This window comes from Salvelinus namaycush, chromosome 37 (assembly GCF_016432855.1).
Source record: "Salvelinus namaycush isolate Seneca chromosome 37, SaNama_1.0, whole genome shotgun sequence".
Classification (NCBI taxonomy): Eukaryota; Metazoa; Chordata; class Actinopteri; order Salmoniformes; family Salmonidae; genus Salvelinus; species Salvelinus namaycush.
The window spans coordinates 7,274,139-7,293,840 of NC_052343.1; positions in this window are offsets into that span (position 1 = coordinate 7,274,139).

Sequence of the window (19,702 nt, forward strand, 5' to 3'; positions counted from 1 at the left end):
ATGAATGGCAATGCCAATGAACCGGCACATGAAAGTGTTGATCATAAAAATAAAATACATGAACAATTTCCTAAATTGCCACTTTATGTGAACAGTGGGGAACTAACGCATTAGCAACTTAAAATGATAGTCCAATGAGGGAATAACTGCTTATTTCTCAATGCGTTCCGCGCTCCCCAAGACCCCAAGATTAGGACACAGATGATTCTTGGTTTTCCATGTTGTTTCTCAGTTACGTTCAGTAATATATTGGTATCGAAATTGTGTTCTTTATGTTACCTGGTCCATGTTCCACCAAGAGAAAAGTCTCCAACTTACAAGTTTTTATTATTTAAGACATTTCCCCCCACTAGTACAGTGGTTCTTCCTGTAAAGGTTGTATCAAACTGCAGCACACCTTGAGGGCTGCTACAGAATTCTATGGCACGTTATTTAAGTGTCAGCCATTGTTACCAGGAATGCTAGTTAGTGCTAATTTGACCACCAGAGGGCATCATTGAGAAGTATTTTACTTTTTGTAATATTGGCTGTACTAGAGAATTTAATTTTTTTTGTGTGTAGGAACATAGTATATGGGATTGATTTGAAGAAATATTTGATTAAAATGATGGTGTTTCTATTCCAAGAAAATGAAACCCTCAGGGTTTCCGTTACGAAAATATGGCGCTGTACAACGTGACCGTTTCCACACCCTATCCAATACCCAAATGGAGATTCAGTGGAAATAAAAATCTCATTGATTTATCAAGACCAGTCCCCATGCTTGTCTCGGAGCATCTCGAAACGGTGCTGAAATAGTTGACCACACCCGGGTAGGCTATTGCTTCAAATCCTATTATAACAGATGGATGACTTTGGGTGTTCCAGTAAGTATTCTTAAAAGAACAACAGCACAGAGAAGAGAAAGGAGCCTTGAATAATTAAACATGTTGGTAAAATACTGTTAGACTTGGGGATTATGGTCACGGATAGTGCTATACGCCTGTGTTACGCCTTAACGTAAAAGCCCAGGAAAATGAACTGGTACAGTAGGCTACAATACTGTAAAGTAGGCCTAATAATGCTAAAAATAATGCTAAAAATAAATTGACTGCTGGTCTTTACTGTATGCTGCACATTTTTACATTGTATTTCATTTCCAGCGAGACCATTCAAGCCATCGACTCACTGATGGTTGAAGATGATGAGCGATTGGCAAATGCAGTCTGGAATCTGCTGGCATCACAGCACAACATCAACATCGCTCTAAGGACAGTCGGAAGACAGTTGAAGAAACTTGAGTGGACTTATGGAAATGCTCTGTAAGACATATTATATATCAGGGATCGTCAACTAGGTTTGGCCTCGAGCAAAACATTTTCGGAGATAATAGTCGGGGGCAAAACATAATACGTTTATAATATTAGCACAATTAATTGGCCAACACCACAAATTTAACATGTTTAACAATGTTTGCATCGTCCTCATTTTCCTCTATGACTCACAACAGGAACCGGCTTTCACATAAGTCAATCGAGGACTGCTTGCACATCAAAATCACATCCATCTATCAAACCCGACATCCACAAGATTGTGTCCGAGGGGAAATGCAACTTTGAATAATTAACTTAGTGGCCTATATGACTGTATTTAGTAAATACTAATATTATTGTGAGAGCTTATCCAGGGATATTTACGTCTCAAGCTGACAGTATGTTCTGTTTGTTCTGTCATTACAAGAGCAGGCTATCCCAACACAGACAGCCTTTTATTCTTTAAATGATTGTTTTATGTAGGATGCTACATTTTTGACCAGTTGCAATTGTAAGTAGGCCTAATAAAAATGTCCTACTTATATTAGGATGTTAAGGCTGTTAATCCTCGTAGCCTACCTCAGCGAGTTAGGTTATTTTATATAGGTCTAGGCCCCGAAGAAATAGACTCCAATTAAGCCCACTTGTTGTTTGTAAAGTCAAATTAAAATTTCTATTATTATTGAAATTAACTGCTTGGCTGGTGAAGGTTTTCTCCATCTGTTGGTGTGCAACACTTGCATAACAAGTTAGCTATATTTTTTATTTCGGTACGGTGACTTTCTTCTTGGGATATTGCAATTGGGAGTATTTTTTGATTTTTTGATTTTTTAAGAAAACAATTTTCATAATTAATTTAGGGGGACCAAATAATATTGACGGCAGTCATTAAAAAAAAAATTATAATAACTTTTATTTAACTAGAAAAGTCAGTTAAGAGCAAATTATTTTTTACAATGGCGGCCTATCCCGGCCAAACCCGGATGATGCTGGGCTAATTGTGCACCGCCCTATGGGACTCCCAATCACGGTCAGATGTGATACAGCCTGCATTCGAACCACTCCACAAATTTCTTGTTAACAAACTATAGTTTTGGAAAGTCGGTTAGGACATCTACTTTGTGAATGACACAAGTAATTTTTCCAACAATTGTTTACAGACAGATTATTTCACTTATAATTCACTGTATCACAATTACTGTGGGTCAGAAGATTACATACACTAAGTTTACTGGGCCTTTAAACAGCTTGGGAAAATCCAGAAAATGATGTCATGGCTTTAGAAGCTTCTGATAGGCTAATTAACATAATTTGAGTCCATTGGAGGTGTACATGTGGATGTATTTCAAGACCTATCTTCAAACTCAGTGCTTCTTTGCTTGACATCATGGGAAAATCTAAAGAAATCAGCCAAGACCTCAGAAAAAAATGGTGGACCTCCACAAGTCTGGTTCATCCTTGGGAGCAATTTCCAAATACCTGAAGGTACCACGTTCATCTGTACAAACAATAGTATGCAAGTATAAACACCATGGGAACACGCAGCCATCATACCGCTCAGGAAGGAGACGCGTTCTGTCTCCTAGAGATGAACGTACTTTGGTGCGAAAAGTGCAAATAAATCCCAGAACAACAGCAAAAGACCTTGTTATTAAGATGCTGGAGTAAACAGGTACACAAGTATCTATATCCACAGTAAAACGAGTCCTATATCGACGTAACCTAAAAGGCCACTCAGCAAGGAAGAAGCCACTGCTCCAAAACCGACACAAAAAAGCCAGACTACGGTTTGCAACTGCACATGGGGACAAATATTGTACTTTTTGGAGAAATGTCCTCTGGTTTGAGAAAACAAAAATAGAACTGTTTGGCCATAATGACCATTGTTATTTTGGAAGAAAAAGGGGGAGGCTTGCAAGCCGAAGAACACCATCCCAACCGTAAAGCACGGGGGTGGCAGCATCATGTTGTGGGGGTGCTTTGCTTCAGGAGGGACTGGTGCACTTCACAAAATAGATGACATCATGAGATTGGAAAATTATGTGGATATATTGAAGCAACATCTGAAGACATCAGTCAGGAAGTTAAAGCTTGGTCGCAAATGGGTCTTCCAAATGGACAATGACCCCAAGCATACTTCCAAAGTTGTGGCAAAATGGCATAAGGACATCAAAGTCAAGGTATTGGAGTGGCCATCACAAAGCCCTGACATCAATCCCATAGACAATCTGTGGGCAGAACTGAAAAAGCGTGTGCGAGCAAGGAGGCCTACAAACCTGACTCAGTTACATCAGCTCTGTCAGGAGGAATGGGCCATAATTCACCCAACTTATTGTAGGAAGCTTGTGGAAGGCTACCCGAAACGTTTGACCCAAGTTAATCAATTTAACGGCAATGCTACCAAATACTAATTGAGTGTATGTAAACTTCTTACCCACTGGGAATGTGATGAAAGAAATAAAAGCAGAAATAAATCATTCTCTTTACTATTATTCTGACATTTCACATTCTTAAAATAATGTGGTGATCCTAACTGACCAAAGACAGGGAATTTTTACTAGGATTAAATGTCAGGAATTGTGTGTAGGTAGGTATGGAAATGTAGATACAAAATATTTGTTGCATTTTGGGGAGGGGTGTTTTTCACACCCACAGTAGCTGAGCTATTAGACTATCCTTTTGTAATGGTTGAAGAGTCTATTGTCCTGCTAATAGCTTATCCTGGAAACGCTGTTTGCAGAATTCACAGCCTGCTACGCTTGTGAAAAACAAAATGTATCCAGCTGTCCATCACTACTGTAAATAAAAACACAGAATATCTAAGGGGCTTTTATATAATTATAATGCAGGGTTAATAATAATATTACTTTTTTATGGTCAAGTTAAAGTAATAGGCAATAAAGACATGTCTGAGACTGGAATTCTAAATACAAGTGTACATAATTACTTTGTAAAATGAATTGATTTACATACAAGTCATAAACATTAAGTGGCAAAGCATTAACAAGTTTTACAAGGCATTATTCTAAGCATTCTAAGAATATTTTAAGATAACACACAACGCAGAGGACTAGACATCAATAGGGAATGAACAATCAATGGAAATTGTTAATTTTCAGTTCAACATCTGTTTAGAATCTGTGTAGAAATTTCAGTCCTGGACTCATAGCTACATGTGTCAGGTTCTCATTGGTCCAAATCGTCTATACATTCAGCCTGATACGGGATACTTGTTATTTGGCTATTGGCCCAATTGTACTGCAAGACATTCTAATTGGTCAACCACAGGCTAGAGTGATTCGTTCTCTTTGAATACACCTATTTTTCTCCCCCTGATTTGCTCTGGGGTCTATGTTATTGAAAATTAACTTAAACTGCTAGCGGCATGGTCAGAGAGAGAGAAAGAAACAAAAAAAACATGACTTGTTGTGCCAGGGCCCATAGCTCATGGGAGAAAGAGTGTAGGTATCTCACCAGCAAAGGTCAAGAACACAAGAGAAAGAACAATGAATCTAAGACCCTTTTATAAGCATCTGAGATGTTTGGATTCAAAAACTGAGTTGTTGACCAATAGTATTACTGTAATGTTAACCTCCAATCAGATAGAGTTGGCAAGATCAACACAAAGAATGCTGAATTCCTAAGACAACAGAGAGGAAATTATTGCATACAGTTGATAAGAAGAGTCCTCTACAAAACCAATGGGAACTGATTATCACGTTTTAAGGTATGACCCAGGTGCAGACAGTGTTTAAGAAACAAAAGTGTATTCTTTAAACAGGGGCAGGCAAATGACAGGTCAAGGCAGGCAGGGGTCAATAATCGAGAGAGGGTGTTAGGCCCCGGAAGAGCAGGCAGGCTCAGGTCAGGCAGAGGTCGGTAATCCAGGATGGCAGGCAGGGTCAGGGCAGGCAGGAATGGTCAAAACCAGGAAACTAGAAAACAGGGACTATAGCAAAGACAGGAGCAAGGTATGATGAACAAAATTAACTGGCACAGACAGAGAGAATACACAGGTATAAGTACCCAGGGGATAATGGGGAAAATGAGCGACACCTGGATTGGGGTGGAGACAAGCACAAGGACAGGTGAAACAGATCAGGGCGTGACACTGATATTGCTTTGGAGTAAAGCTCTGCAGCGTTGCAGAAGATATGATCAGGCATTAGTCACAGAAGAAGCTTCTTCTTGAAAGGGACATATATTTATTTATGTGCGTTAACTTGAACCATTCCCTGGGTAGTTTATCTAAAACTGAACTCATAATGATAATAGGTTGTATTTCTAATCATTTTATTTCTGATAATAACAAAAAAGAAATGAATGGATTTTTTGGGCGGATAAAGTTCAGCAGATAGATACCTTATCTGGTTTAGCTCGGCTGCAGCAGGGTGCTCTATTCTTCATGCCACTTCTGCATAGCTGTCTTGCTGGGCTGCTGGTCTTTTCTGATTGGGGTGGTGTCTTGTTAGCATGGGGAGTAGTGGGGTGGTGGGATGTTGTCCACTCTGGAAGGGGCCCGATGGTTCAGGGTGGTGTTGGCCACTCTGGATGGGGTCTGATGGTGTAGGGTGGAGCTGTCCTCTCTGGATGGGGCCTGATGGTGTAGGGTGGAGCTGTCCTCTCTGGATGGGGCCTGATGGTGTAGGGTGGAGCTGTCCTCTCTGGAAGGGACCTGATGGTGTAGGTTGAAGCTGGCCTCTCTAGATGGTGCCCGATGGTGCAGGGTGGTGTTGGCCTCCCTGGATGGGGTCCGATGGGGTAGGATAGAGCTGGCCTCTCTGGATGGGGCCTGATGGTGCAGGGTAGAGCTGGCCTCTCTGGATGGGGCCTGGTGGTGCAGGGTAGAGCTGGCCTCTCTGGATGGGGTCCGATGGGGTAGGATAGAGCCGGCCTCTGTATGGGGCCTGGTGGTGCAGGGTAGAGCTGGCCTCTCTGGATGGGGCCTGGTGGTGCAGGGTAGAGCTGGCCTCTCTGGATGGGGCCTGGTGGTGCAGGGTAGAGCTGGCCTCTCTGGATGGGGCCTGGTGGTGCAGGGTAGAGCTGGCCTCTCTGGATGGGGCCTGGTGGTGCAGGATAGAGCTGGCCTCTCTGGATGGGGCCTGGTGGTGCAGGGTAGAGCTGGCCTCTCTGGATGGGGCCTGGTGGTGCAGGGTAGAGCTGGCCTCTCTGGATGGGGCCTGGTGGTGCAGGGTAGAGCTGGCCTCTCTGGATGGGGCCTGGTGGTGCAGGGTAGAGCTGGCCTCCCTGGATGGGGCCTGGTGGTGCAGGGTAGAGCTGGCCTCTCTGGATGGGGCCTGGTGGTGCAGGGTAGAGCTGGCCTCTCTGGATGGGGCCTGGTGGTGCAGGATAGAGCTGGCCTCTCTGGATGGGGCCTGGTGGTGCAGGGTAGAGCTGGCCTCTCTGGATGGGGCCTGGTGGTGCAGGGTAGAGCTGGCCTCTCTGGATGGGGCCTGGTGGTGCAGGGTAGAGCTGGCCTCTCTGGATGGGGCCTGGTGGTGCAGGGTAGAGCTGGCCTCTCTGGATGGGGCCTGGTGGTGCAGGGTAGAACTGGCCTCTCTGGATGGGGCCTGGTGGTGCAGGCCTCTCTGGATGGGGCCTGGTGGTGCAGGGTAGAGCTGGCCTCTCTGGATGGGGCCTGGTGGTGCAGGGTAGAGCTGGCCTCTCTGGATGGGGCCTGGTGGTGCAGGGTAGAGCTGGCCTCTCTGGATGGGGCCTGGTGGTGCAGGCCTCTCTGGATGGGGCCTGGTGGTGCAGGCCTCTCTGGATGGGGCCTGGTGGTGCAGGGTAGAGCTGGCCTCTCTGGATGTGGTTGGTTGTTGTAGGGTGGTACTGGTCTCTCTGGGTGGGGGCTGGTGGTCATGATCTTGCAGAATGGATGGCAGAGTTCCTCTTATTTAGATTTTTGCTTTGTCCCAGAGCAGTTTATTTCCTAGCAAAGACATTTACACCCTGTTTGTTCAAGTGTACTAGGTCGTACATCTGCTGGGGGTGAATTTATGGTGCTTCACTTGCATGCAACTTTTTAAATAATGCACTTTTTATAAGGAAAATGCACTGAGAATTCAAACACTGACTATGCTCTTTCAATGACATAGGCTGACCAGGTGAATCCAGGTAAAAGCTATGATCGATTACTGATGTTAATTGTTAAATCCATTTCAATCATTGTAGATGAAGATGAGACAGGTTAAATAAGGATTTTTAAGCCTTGAGACAATTGAAACATGGATTGTGTGTGTGCCATTTAGAGGATGAATGGGCAAGACAACATATTTAAGTGCTTTTGAACGGATAATGGTAGTAGGTGCCAGGCGCACCGGTTTGTGTCAAGAATTGCAACGCTGCTGGGTTATTCACGCTCAACCGTTTCAAATCAAAACAAATTGTATTTGTCACATGTGCTGATTACAACAGGTGTAGACCTTACCGTGAAATGCTTACTTACAAGCTAACCAACAATGTAGTTCAAGAAAGAGTTAATATTTACTAAATAAACTAAAGTAAAAAATAATAAAAAGTAACACAATAAAAGAACAATAACAAGGCTATATACAGGGGGTACCGGTACTGAGTCAATGTGCGGGGGTACAGGTTAGTCGAGGTAATTTGTACATGTAGGTATGGGTAAAGTGACTATGCATAGATAATAGACAGCGTGTAGCAGCAGTGTAAAAATTATTTGGTCGGTGTCAATGTACTGTAAATAGTCCGGGTGGCCATTTGATTAATTGTTCAGCAGTCTTATGGCTTGGGGGTAGATGCTGTTAAGGAGACTTTTGGACCTAGACTTGGCAGTCCGGTACCGCTTGCCATGCGGTAGCAGAGACAACAGTTATTTGGTGATTGGAGTCTTTGAAAATGTTCCTGGATGGCAGGAAGCTTGACCCCAGTGATGTACTGGGTCGTGCGCATTACCCTCTGTAGCGCCTTACGGTCAGATGCCGCGCATTTGCCATACCAGGCGGTGATGCAACCAGTCAGGATGCACTCGATAGTGCAGCTGTACAATTTTTTGATGATCTGGGGACCCATGCCAAGTCTTTTCAGTCTCCTGAGGTGGAAAAGGTGTTGTTGTGTCCTCTTCACGACTGTCTTGGTGTGTTTGAACCACGATAGTTCGTTGGTGATGTGGACACAAAGGAACTTGAAACTCTCGACCCACTCTACTACAGCCCTGTCGATGTTAATCGTGGCCTGTTCAGCCCGCCTTTTCCTGTAGTCCACGATCAGCCCCTTTGTCTTGCTCACGTTGAGGGAGAATTTGTTGTCCTGGCACCACACTGCAAAGTCTCTGACCTCCTCCTTATAGGCTGTCTCATCTTTGTCGGTGATCAGGCCTACCACTGTTGTGTCGTCAGCAAACTTAATGATGGTTTTGGAGTCCTGTTTGGCCACGCAGTCGTGGGTGAACAGAGAGTACAGTAGGGGACTAAGCACGCACTCCTGAGGGCCCCCAGTGTTGAGGATCAGAGTGGTAGATGTGTTGTTGCCTACCCTTTCCACCTGGGGGCGGCCCATCAGGAAGTCCAGGATCCAGTTACAGAGGGAGGTGTTTAGTCCCGGGGTCCTTAGCTTAGTGATGAGCTTTGTGGGCACTATGGTGTTGAACACTGACCTGTAGTCAATGAACAGCCTTCTCGTATAGTTGTTCCTTTTGTCCAGGTGGGAAAGGGCAGTGTGGAGTGTGATTGAGATTGTGTCGTCTGTGGATCTGTTGGGGCGGTATGCAAATTGGAGTGGGTCTAGGGTTTCCGGGATGATGGTGTTGGTGTTGGCTTGAACCATGACCAGCCTTTCAAAGCACTTCATGGCTACAGACGTGAGTGCTATGGGGCGGTAATCATTTAGGAAGGTTACATTCGCTTCCTTGAGCACAGGGACTATGGTGGTCTGCTTGAAACATGTAGGTATTACAGACATGGTCAGGGAGAGATTGAAAATGTCAATGAAGACACTTGCCAGTTGGTCCGCACATGTTTTGAGTACACGTCCTGGTAATCCGTCTGGCACCGCGGCTTTGTGTATGTTGACCTGTTTAAAGTTCTTGCTCACATTGGCTACCGAGAGCGTGATCACACAGTCGTTCTGAACAGCTGGTGCTCTCATGCATGCTTTGGTGTTGCTTGCCTCGAAGCAAGCATAAAAGTAATTTAGCTTATCTGGTAGGCTCGTGTCACTGGGCAGCTCGTGGCTGGGTTTCCCTTTGTAGTCCGTAATAGTTTTCAAGCCCTGCCACATCCAACGAGCGGATGTTGGATGTGGCAGGGCTTGAAATGGATGTGGCAGGGCTTGTTGGATGTGGCAGGGCACTACAGAACCGGTGTAGTAGGATTCAATCTTAATCCCGTATTTACACTTTGCTTGTTTGATGGTTCATCTGAGGGCATAGCGGGATTTCTTATAAGTGTCCGGATTAGTGTCCCACTCTAGCCTTTATCTCAATGCGGATGTTGCCTGTAATCAATGGCTTCTGGTTGGGATATGTACTTGCGGTGCACTTATTGATGAAGCCGATGACTGAGGTGGTATACTCCTTAATGCCATTGGATAAATCCCAGAACATATTCCAGTCTGTGCTAGCAAAACAGTGCTGTAGCGTAGCATCCACGTCATCTGACCACTTCCGCATTGAGCGAATCACTGGTACTTCCTGCTTTAGTTTTTGCTTGTAAGCAGGAATCAGGAGGATATAATTATGGTCAAATTTGTCAAATGGAGGCCGAGGAAAAGCTTTGCACGCGTTTCTGTGTGTGGAGTAAAGGTGGTCTAGAGTTTTTTTTCTTCTGGTTGCACATGTGACATGCTTGTACTGTAGAAATGAGGTAAAACAGATTTAAGTTTGCCTGCATTAAAGTCCCTAGGACCGCCGCTTCTGGATGAGCATTTTCTTGTTTGCTTATGGCCTCATTCAGCTCGGTGAGCGCCGTCTTAGTGCTGGAATCGGTTTCCCGTGTGTATCAAGAATGGTCCACCATCCAAAGAACATTCAGCTAACTTGACACAACAGTGGGAAGCATTGTAGTCATGTGCCAGCATCCCTGTGGAAAGCTTCGACACCCTGTAGAGTCCATGCCCTGACGAATTGATGCTGTTCTGAAGGCAAAATCCTCCAAAAATCCTACAAATCATGTTTTCCCTGTTGGTTTTACCCTATTCTTCTCTCTTCCCATTGTCCTTATGTCCTAGTACCTCAATCATTTCTCAAGCCTGCTTCTCAATCCTCAATCCTGCTTCTTGGTTCTTACCAGATGATCAAGATGACTTAGTAGATTAGCTAGCTTTCAGAGCCAGGTTGATCAATCACTCAAAATCTCTCTCAAAATCAAACAATTTTCTCAATATAAAAACATCTACTGATATCACCAGATGTGGAGAACACAGCAGTGCATTGAAACAACGAAACTGTTCACTAAAAACGAAGAAAAATAATCACATTTTTGGAGGAGCTCTCCCTATCTGCTGCTGCTCAGTTAGATGGTGATGTCATAATGTCACGATGTACACAGTAATAGCTTATGCCTACTGCAAATTATAATGATCAGTTTCAGGCGCCAACCTCATGTTGTTGGGTGAGACATGAAGCTCAGACTATTTTAGCAAATGTCTTCTTGAAGCTGCGGTAAAGTGGACGAGTATTTCCAGCAGCTGCTGGAACCTTGTTATCTTGTTTATAAGGTACCTTGTTTATAAGTATCTTTATTGCTAGCCAACTGTTCATTTACTTCATGTTTTCTCTGCTAACCTTGTTTTGTGGCACAGAAAGAAAGGACAATGTTGGGAGTCTGGTAAAATAATATGTTGTATTGTGTAAGCTATAGCAATGTTTTATTAGTTAGCTAGGGGTTAAAGTAGATGTAGCTAGCTGTCTTATTTGTATTTGTTCAATGCCTCATGAATTTCATGAACTATATTGGATATATGGCTTTACAGCTTCCTGGTTTGAATCAACCCAGATGATGAATACTGAAGATGGGACAAATTGCATGACAAGGTGGCCCTAAGGAAGCCAGCTGTTATTGACCCCTACATTTCCTCACTCTTCCAAGAGCTCACTGAGTTTGAATGAACCTCTAGTGGGATAAAAACACACACACACACAAAACTCCTGTGTGATATGTATTTTTACCCACAGGGCAACAGCCCTGGTGTGCTCTGTCTCTCATTCTATTATTTATTTGTCTATGCTTGTCCGAGGGGTGAGAAGAGCTGACAAATCAGAACTGATGAGGATTGTTACGGATGCTCTCCTGCATACATTTACAGCAAGAAAATGCTTTACAGTTAGGAAAATAGTACTGTAAAATATATTACTGCATCTCTGCTGTGAAGCAAAATTACAGTATTAAGCTGTCATCTCTGGTGCCAGAACAATGCTGTAAATTTACAGGGGAAAGTTTTAGAGTGAATGTTGTGTCCACCAAAATATGATTACATTATTTTTTAGATGTGCATAAATCCTAATTTGATTTAGCATAATCAGAGAATATAAAGACACCAAAAATAATGGAATGGAGAATCTCCAGCTGCAGTGGAGACTTTCGACCCAGTGTTCCTTGGTCAGTGGCCAGGTCTCAGGCGCCTCCAACCCTGCAGACATGACACAGATCGATGGTGCTCTCCCATCAGTGTCTCTGGCTGCCAGATTGCCAGTGGGTCTCCAGTCTCCTGACATTCATCAGTGTCTCCCAGTCAGATGCTCCCACAGCAGTGGTCTAACCCCGGCATGAAGCACAGTCTGCCCAGCTCTAGCAGCCTAGCCCCAGCCTACCTCCTCCATGGGCTGATAGGACAGGTCTCTAATGATGGCACCGAGCAGGGGATCGCCTGGAAGGAGAGACAGAAAATGTGGCCAAATGTGACCAATATGGCACTGGTTCTACCACACAGCTGTGTGTCTTGTTGTTCCATTGCTTGGTGTGATGAATTCATTTCACAGACAACTGTTAGAGGGTTAAACGTGGGCAGCATAGTGTAAATAGGCAAACTGGGTGTATAAAAAAAATAAAGTGTTGTGCAATGTAGTATGGTCTCATTGAGTGTGTCAGAACCTCTGGAAAGAGTCTTATAATAATCTGAGGGACCTGTATGTTTTGTATTCATTGTGCAGAACAATTAAATACTGTTCCTTCATACTCCCAACAGGCATTGAAAGAATTTAGGCAAGATTCGTCTCCCATTTTTAAAAATCCATTTGATGCATATTTAAGCATCCATTTTTTGTCTACAGCCACCTCTGGATAACACAGAGAAACATGGCCGGCAAATGCAACATGACTAATACCAAACTCATTCCTCATGGCCTTACAAACCCTACCACCTGTGCTAATGTCCTTATGGTGTCATGTAATGTCATGTGCATCCTCTTCCATCTCTATCCATTCACATACTGTAGGGAATGAAAAGGAGAAGGAAAACCAAGCAATCGTGCCCCACTAACCGATTCCCACTGATCCCCCAGGGGGGTGATAAAGTGCACTTTTAAGCTATCCGTAGAAGCTTGTTCCTTAACCGCCTAGCAATTCAAAACGGTGGCGGTGAAAAGCCAGTTTTTTTTCTCAACAGGCGTAGTGAACGTATTTATAATGGACCCAATGCGGGCACCGATAGTCTCCCAAACAAGCCCCACGGCACCACCAAATGGGCCCTGTGCACTACTGGAGAGGGAGATAAATGTCACAAAAATGTAATTCCACCTCTCACGTAAAGAGCTCTTCTGGCTCCCACTCTCATTTGACGATACCTACTAGTGCTATTTGTAGAGGCGTAGCACCTCAGGAGTTCTCCCCATAAAAAACGCTAGCTCCAAACTTGTTGGTGTTGGATCGTATCAACATTCAGGGAATGCAGTTAATTTGGGAATACAACCACACACTAGTGGTGAAGCTCCAAAGGCCTTACCTACTACACTTAATAGACAATGGTTCGACAACCAAAGTAGCAATTGCTGCACAAGGCTTCTTCCCCCTGCCATTCTACGCAATCAAGTGGAAGCTTACCCAGGTTCTGATAACACCAGCACCAACTCATCTACAATTATCAAAAGCAGGGAGTTAGGAGACAGCACACTCCAAACTGTGGAAACCATTATTTCTACCTTAGCATCAAGGAACTTAATAGGACTAGGGAGAAAATTACATATGTATGTGGTTCAAATTGATTTCATTCTTTCTATGAATATCAAGGTTTTATTCTTGTAACATTTTTCCTCCACTCCCCATGCTCGAGCGTATTCACAGGGATTGCTGTTCCTTCCAGATAAACCGTTTTTTTGTTTATTGCAATTATTGCCTGAGAATTGTTTCCAATGTGACTGGACTGTCAATGAGGAGGGGATGGGGAGGCAGGCAGGAGGGAGACGTGACAAGAGAGAATTCATACCAGCAGCCAGAATGCGTGCTGCTGCTCCGGGGTATAGTCTAGCAGAGATATGTTTGCTGCATATAGACTGCATATGGCCTGTAAAATATTTCAATATTCCTTTTGTACTACCCTAGAGAAGAACATAACAGGCTGTTTAATATCATGGGCAAAACATGTAGCTTCTAAGTGCCATTCACCTTACAGGAAGAGACAACAACAATATAATTCCCAAATCATGCATGTTAGGAAATTAAATATTCTTGGCATATTCAATTAAAAATGTTTTTAATACAGGAGATGCACTATCTATATTCTCTAATCATGTTATGGATATATGAAAAGGACAGTGACCTCTGAAGTATTGTTAAACCCTAATCATAGTCCAATTATATGTGAAATTTCCATTCCTATGGCCATATTCTGCCAATGATCTTGTGAGATCAACACCAGTACATGAACAGAGAAGATACCAAAGGGTTTGAAATGTGTGAAATTTGCTTATTAGGGGAGGAAGGCAAAGACTGCATTTTGTACTTTTTAATAAATTTATGATGGGAAATATATGTCATATATAAATATTTGATCTGCGTCTATGTGAAATATATACATATTCATAGAAACTTTGACATACTGCCATTTCAAATCAAATCAAATGTTTTTGGTCACATACACATGGTTAGCAGATGTTAATGCGAGTGTAGCGAAATGCTTATGCTTCTAGTTCTGACAGTGCAGTAATATCTAACAAGTAATCTAACAAATTCACAACGACTATCTTGTACACACAAATGTAAAGGGAAGAATAAGAATATGTACATATACATATATGGATGAGCGATGGCTGTGCGGCATAGGCAAGATGCAGTGGAGGGTATAGAATACAGTATATACATATGAGATGAGTAATGTACGACATGTAAACATTATTAAAGTGGCGTTATTTAAAGTGACTAGTGATACCTTTATTAAGTCCATTTAAGTGGCCAGAGATGTGAGTCTGTATGTTGGCAGCAGCCTCTATGTTAGTCATGGCTGTTTAACAGTCAGATGGCCTTGAGATAGAAGATGTTTTTCAGTCTCTCGGTCCCAGCTTTGATGCACCTGTACTGACCTCGCCTTCTGGATGATAGCGGGGTGAACAGGCAGTGGCTCGGGTGGTAGTTGTCCTTGGTGATCTTTTTGGCCTTCTTGTGACATCGGATGCTGTAGGTGTCCTGGAGGGGAGGTAGTTTTCTGTGCAAACCGCACTACCCTCTGGAGAGCCTTGCGGTTGAGGTCGGTGCATTTGCCGTACCAGGGGGTGTCCATCTGTAAAAGTTAGTGAGGGTTTTAGGTGACAAGCCAAATTTCTTCAGCCTCCTGAGGTTGAAGAGGCGCTGTTGCACCTTCTTCACCACGCTGTCTGTGTGGATGGACCATTTCAGTTTGTCCGTGATGTGTACGCCGAGGAACTTAAAATGTTCCACCTTCTCCATTACTGTCCTGTCGATATGGATGGGGTGTGCTCCCTCTGCTGTTTCCTGAAGTCCACGATCATCTCCTTTGTTTTGTTGACGTTGAGTGAGAGGTTATTTTCCTGACACCACACTCCAAGGGCCCTCACCTCCTCCCTGTAGGCTGTCTCATCGTTGGTAATCAAGCCTACCACTGTAATGTTGTCTGCAAACTTGATGATTGAGTTGGAGGCGTGCATGGCCACGCAGTAATGTGTGAACAGTGAGTACAGGAGAGGGCTGAGGACAGACAGCAGACTGGGATAGGGATTGATTGAATATGTTCATAAGCACACCAGCCAGCTGGTCTGCGCATGCTCTGAGGACGCGGATAGGGATGCCGTCTGGGCCAGTAGCCTTGCGAGGGTTAACACATTTAAATGTTGGCCACGGAGAAGGAGAGCCCACAGGCTTTGGTAGCGTGCTGTGTCAGTGGCACTCTATTGTCTTCAAAGCGAGCAAAGAAGTTGTTTAATTTGTCTGGGAGCAAGACGTCGATTTTCTTAACGGTGCTGGTTTTCTTTTTGTAATCCGGGATTGACTGTAGACCTTGCCACATACTTCTCGTGTTTGAGCCATTGAATTGCGACTCTACTTTGTCTCTATATTGACGCTTTGCTTGTTTGATTGCCTTTCGGAGGGAATAACTACACTATTTGTATTGGGCCATGTTTATGATTTATGTGTGAGTGTATGCTATAGTCCTACACTGTGATGAGAAAGCACAAAGGGTATCCCTCCACCATAAACTAGCCGTGTATTTAGAAATGCCCTGTCATGTGTTCAGCTCATTTGCATAATGGTTTAATTAACAACCAGAGCAGAACTCCTTGCATGTTAAGCAGAGATGATGAGACATATCTTGGGGGACTTCTTATTTTTCAGTTAACTGTATACACAATTCCCAACAGAACCATTCATAACCAAAGTCACAATTGTTTCTTTTTTATAACCTCTGGCATTTATTGAGTGTTGCTAGGCTCCACATGCTCACAATATGACTTGGCTCCACATACTCACTGATGATTTATATGGTAGATTGCCTATATGTGGATCTCAGACACAAAACACAAAAGCTCCACTTTCTAAAACCCGTCTTAATTCAAACATATGTGTGCATGAAGACTTTACGGAAATTGAGGTCTAATGTGGGACTGGGCCCATCGATGGGAAAAGCACACAGGAAACAATAAATAATCTTGACAAGAGAGGAAAATTGGCTATTGTAATTACCAATGGTGTTCTACAGTGTTACTTAGCCATCCTCTGAAACTGGCCATGTTGCCCCCCCCAAAGTCTGTAATTACCTCTCCTTTCTAAGAGCAAATGAGATTAACCTTGTTTCTGAGATACTATTAAACCAAGGCAGTAAATTGTTGTTTTGCTTTGCCATCAGTCATTTTCAGTGTACTATATATAACCACTTGTGCTGTGCCAGGGGTTGTGAGTGAGAGTAGTGAGCGCAGGCATGGGCGACCTCATCAAGGTCATAAGAGAGAGGATCCCTCTAGAGTTTGAGCTCAAAGGGGGTTCTGGGTAGAATTTGCATATATTACCTTGGATACGGTTTACCTACATCAGGAGCACGCTACACGCTACCCCACAGAGTATCCCATGCAACTGTACAGTGGTGCAAGCTGGTCGAAACTGGGTGAGGTCCTAAAGCCTTTTACTCAAGGGTAAAAGGAGGGAAAATAGGTTCAACCGCCTACACTTACCACAACCAAACTATTACAGCCTCACTGGCCATGAAGCGTGATTTCAGATTTTTCGGTAACTTGAATGTGTTTATGCAGATTAATGTTTCGTGTCCATATTAGGACAGAGTGACAACTGCCATGAATGTGTGACTCTGTCCTAATATGGACGCCATATTAATGGGACAGTGACATATGAAGATTTTTGTCTGTTTTAACAAGAGGCACTCAGGTTACCTGGATCTTCAAACATCTGATCTCTGATTTTCTGCATTGCCACTCTTTGTTGGCCAGTTGTAGTGTTGGGTTATTGTTAAAGGTTTCTTTTTGTTGTTGAAAGGGAACTAAAGATAGAACACTGTTGGTTGATGAAGTTCCTTACTCTATAGGTTTATTAGATGCGTATTTAGGAGTACTCATTCAACACCTATAATGATTTGACCTGTACTGTGTCGACATTAGGACTCCACTTAGATTTGTCCACAGAGTATTTTTGGTCACTGAATGTTTTACTATTTGAATGGTACTTTAAAACCCGCTTGTCGATGTCCGCGCCCAAGGGGAAATCAAATTAGCATTATAAAACAATCTTTACAAAAATCTGTCAATTTAAGCTAAAGATATATTTTTTTTTTTACATTGGATGTCTTTTCAGTCCACCTGCATCTGCCAATGTCGCACTTCCACATCTGCAGTGAAAGGTAACAGAACAGTGTTTGTCAGACCTTGAGACATCCCGAAAATGGCGCAAAATCGCCTGGAGTGTCCGGTTTGGCCTAGAAACTATTATGACCCCTCTATGGAAAGACGAGACTCTCACGAGCACGATGGTGTTCTCTGTTTTACTCTAAGACCCCCACACGTGTATTGGGACTCGTCTGAGGTCGCTACAGCCGATCTGACAACTTCTTCCTGTAGTGTACGAACAGTTTGGACTACACACTGATATGACCACTCTGTGGAAAGGTGAGAAAACCCACAGGCCTCACAAGACTCATCTGAAGGTCCCCTGGTACCAGTTTAAAAAATGATTGGAAGTACACTGCTCAAAAAAATAAAGGGAACACTTAAACAACACAATGTAACTCCAAGTCAATCACACTCCAAGTCAATGCACATTTGTGGCCTGCTGGAGGTCATTTTGCAGGGCTCTGGCAGTGCTCCTCCTTTCACAAAGGCGGAGGTAGCGGTCCTGCTGCTGGGTTGTTGCCCTCCTACGGCCTCCTCCACATCTCCTGATGTACTGGCCTGTCTCCTGGTAGCGCCTCCATGCTCTGGACACTACGCTGACAGACACAGCAAACCTTCTTGCCACAGCTCGCATTGATGTGCCATCCTGGATGAGCTGCACTACCTGAGCCACTTGTGTGGGTTGTAGACTCCGTCGCATGCTACCACTAGAGTGAGAGCACCGCCAGCATTCAAAAGTGACCAAAACATCAGCCAGGAAGCATAGGAACTGAGAAGTGGTCTGTGGTCACCACCTGCAGAATCACTCCTTTATTGGGGGTGTCTTGCTAATTGCCTATAATTTCCACCTTTTGTCTATTCCTTTTGCACAACAGCATGTGAAATTTATTGTCAATCAGTGTTGCTCCCTAAGTGGACAGTTTGATTTCACAGAATTGTGATTGACTTGGAGTTACATTGTGTTGTTTAAGTGTTCCCTTTATTTTTTTGAGCAGTGTATATATGGAGACAAAAATAAGGGGTTAAATACATGAAAAAAAAATGATTTTGGGGGGACAATCTGTTGTTCTATGTAGTGAAGCTGTTATTCAATGTGTTTGTATGGGCTAACATCAGTAAGGCCCAAAACAATTTTTAATCAAATAAGTTAAAAATATTTTTTTGTATACTTTGAGGGGTCTTAAAATTCTCTTAGCGTGAATTTCGGCCAATCGAAAAGCGAATTATTGTGCTGGGCGAGAAGGAGAAGTGAGGTTTGACTAGAGCAGGGGTGATAACTGACATATGCAGGGGTGAAGTCTGAGGAGAAGGAATGACAGAGTTACTAGTGTAACAGGGTTATATTGGTGATTCCCCTTGCCACTTTATTGTTAAGCCAATGGGTTTTTGGTTTTAGTTTTGTCTTGCCTTCACCTACTCAACATGGCATCTTATTGGCTGGTTTGCGTAGCTTGCTTACGAGGGAGGATGTTTCAGTTAGAATCGTCCCAGTGAACAAGCACCAAACCAACGGTAAGTTGTTGGTTGCAAAGCACTGTACGTCAAAAGGGATTTTTATACTCCCAAGTGATGATTTAAATGTACAATTTATATCAACCGGTTTGTAAATGTTATTCGAACATCACACATAAGATGCAGTGTTTTTTGGAGAATATTGGTTGTGCATTTTGTTGTAAAGAATTCCCGCCAGTACTAGCTAGCAACTTACTGTGTCTGGTGGGGGGGGTTCATATATTTTGTACAGTGCGTGAGTGCAGAGTTGGATGGTGAGCCGTGCATTGCATGACGTGCAATTTTGTGCTGTTCCTATCAGGTACATTGTTAAAGATATTATATTGTATATTGTAATTGTATTATTTTGGTAACTACATGCCCAGTGAACAAGCACCAAACCAACGTGCGTGAGTGCAGAGTTGGATGGTGAGCCGTGCATTGCATGACGTGCAATTTTGTGCTGTTCCTATCAGAATAAATCTCCATGACTGGTGCTACACGTTGGAATTCGTGTCGAGGATTAAAGCCGCGGCCCTTGCAGAGCAAGGGGAAACCCTACTTAAGTCTCAGAGCAAGCGACGTAACTGATTGAAATGCTAGTAGCGCGTACCCGCTAACTAGCTAGCCATTTCACATCCGTTACACTAATATGAAAATAATTTTTCTCTACATA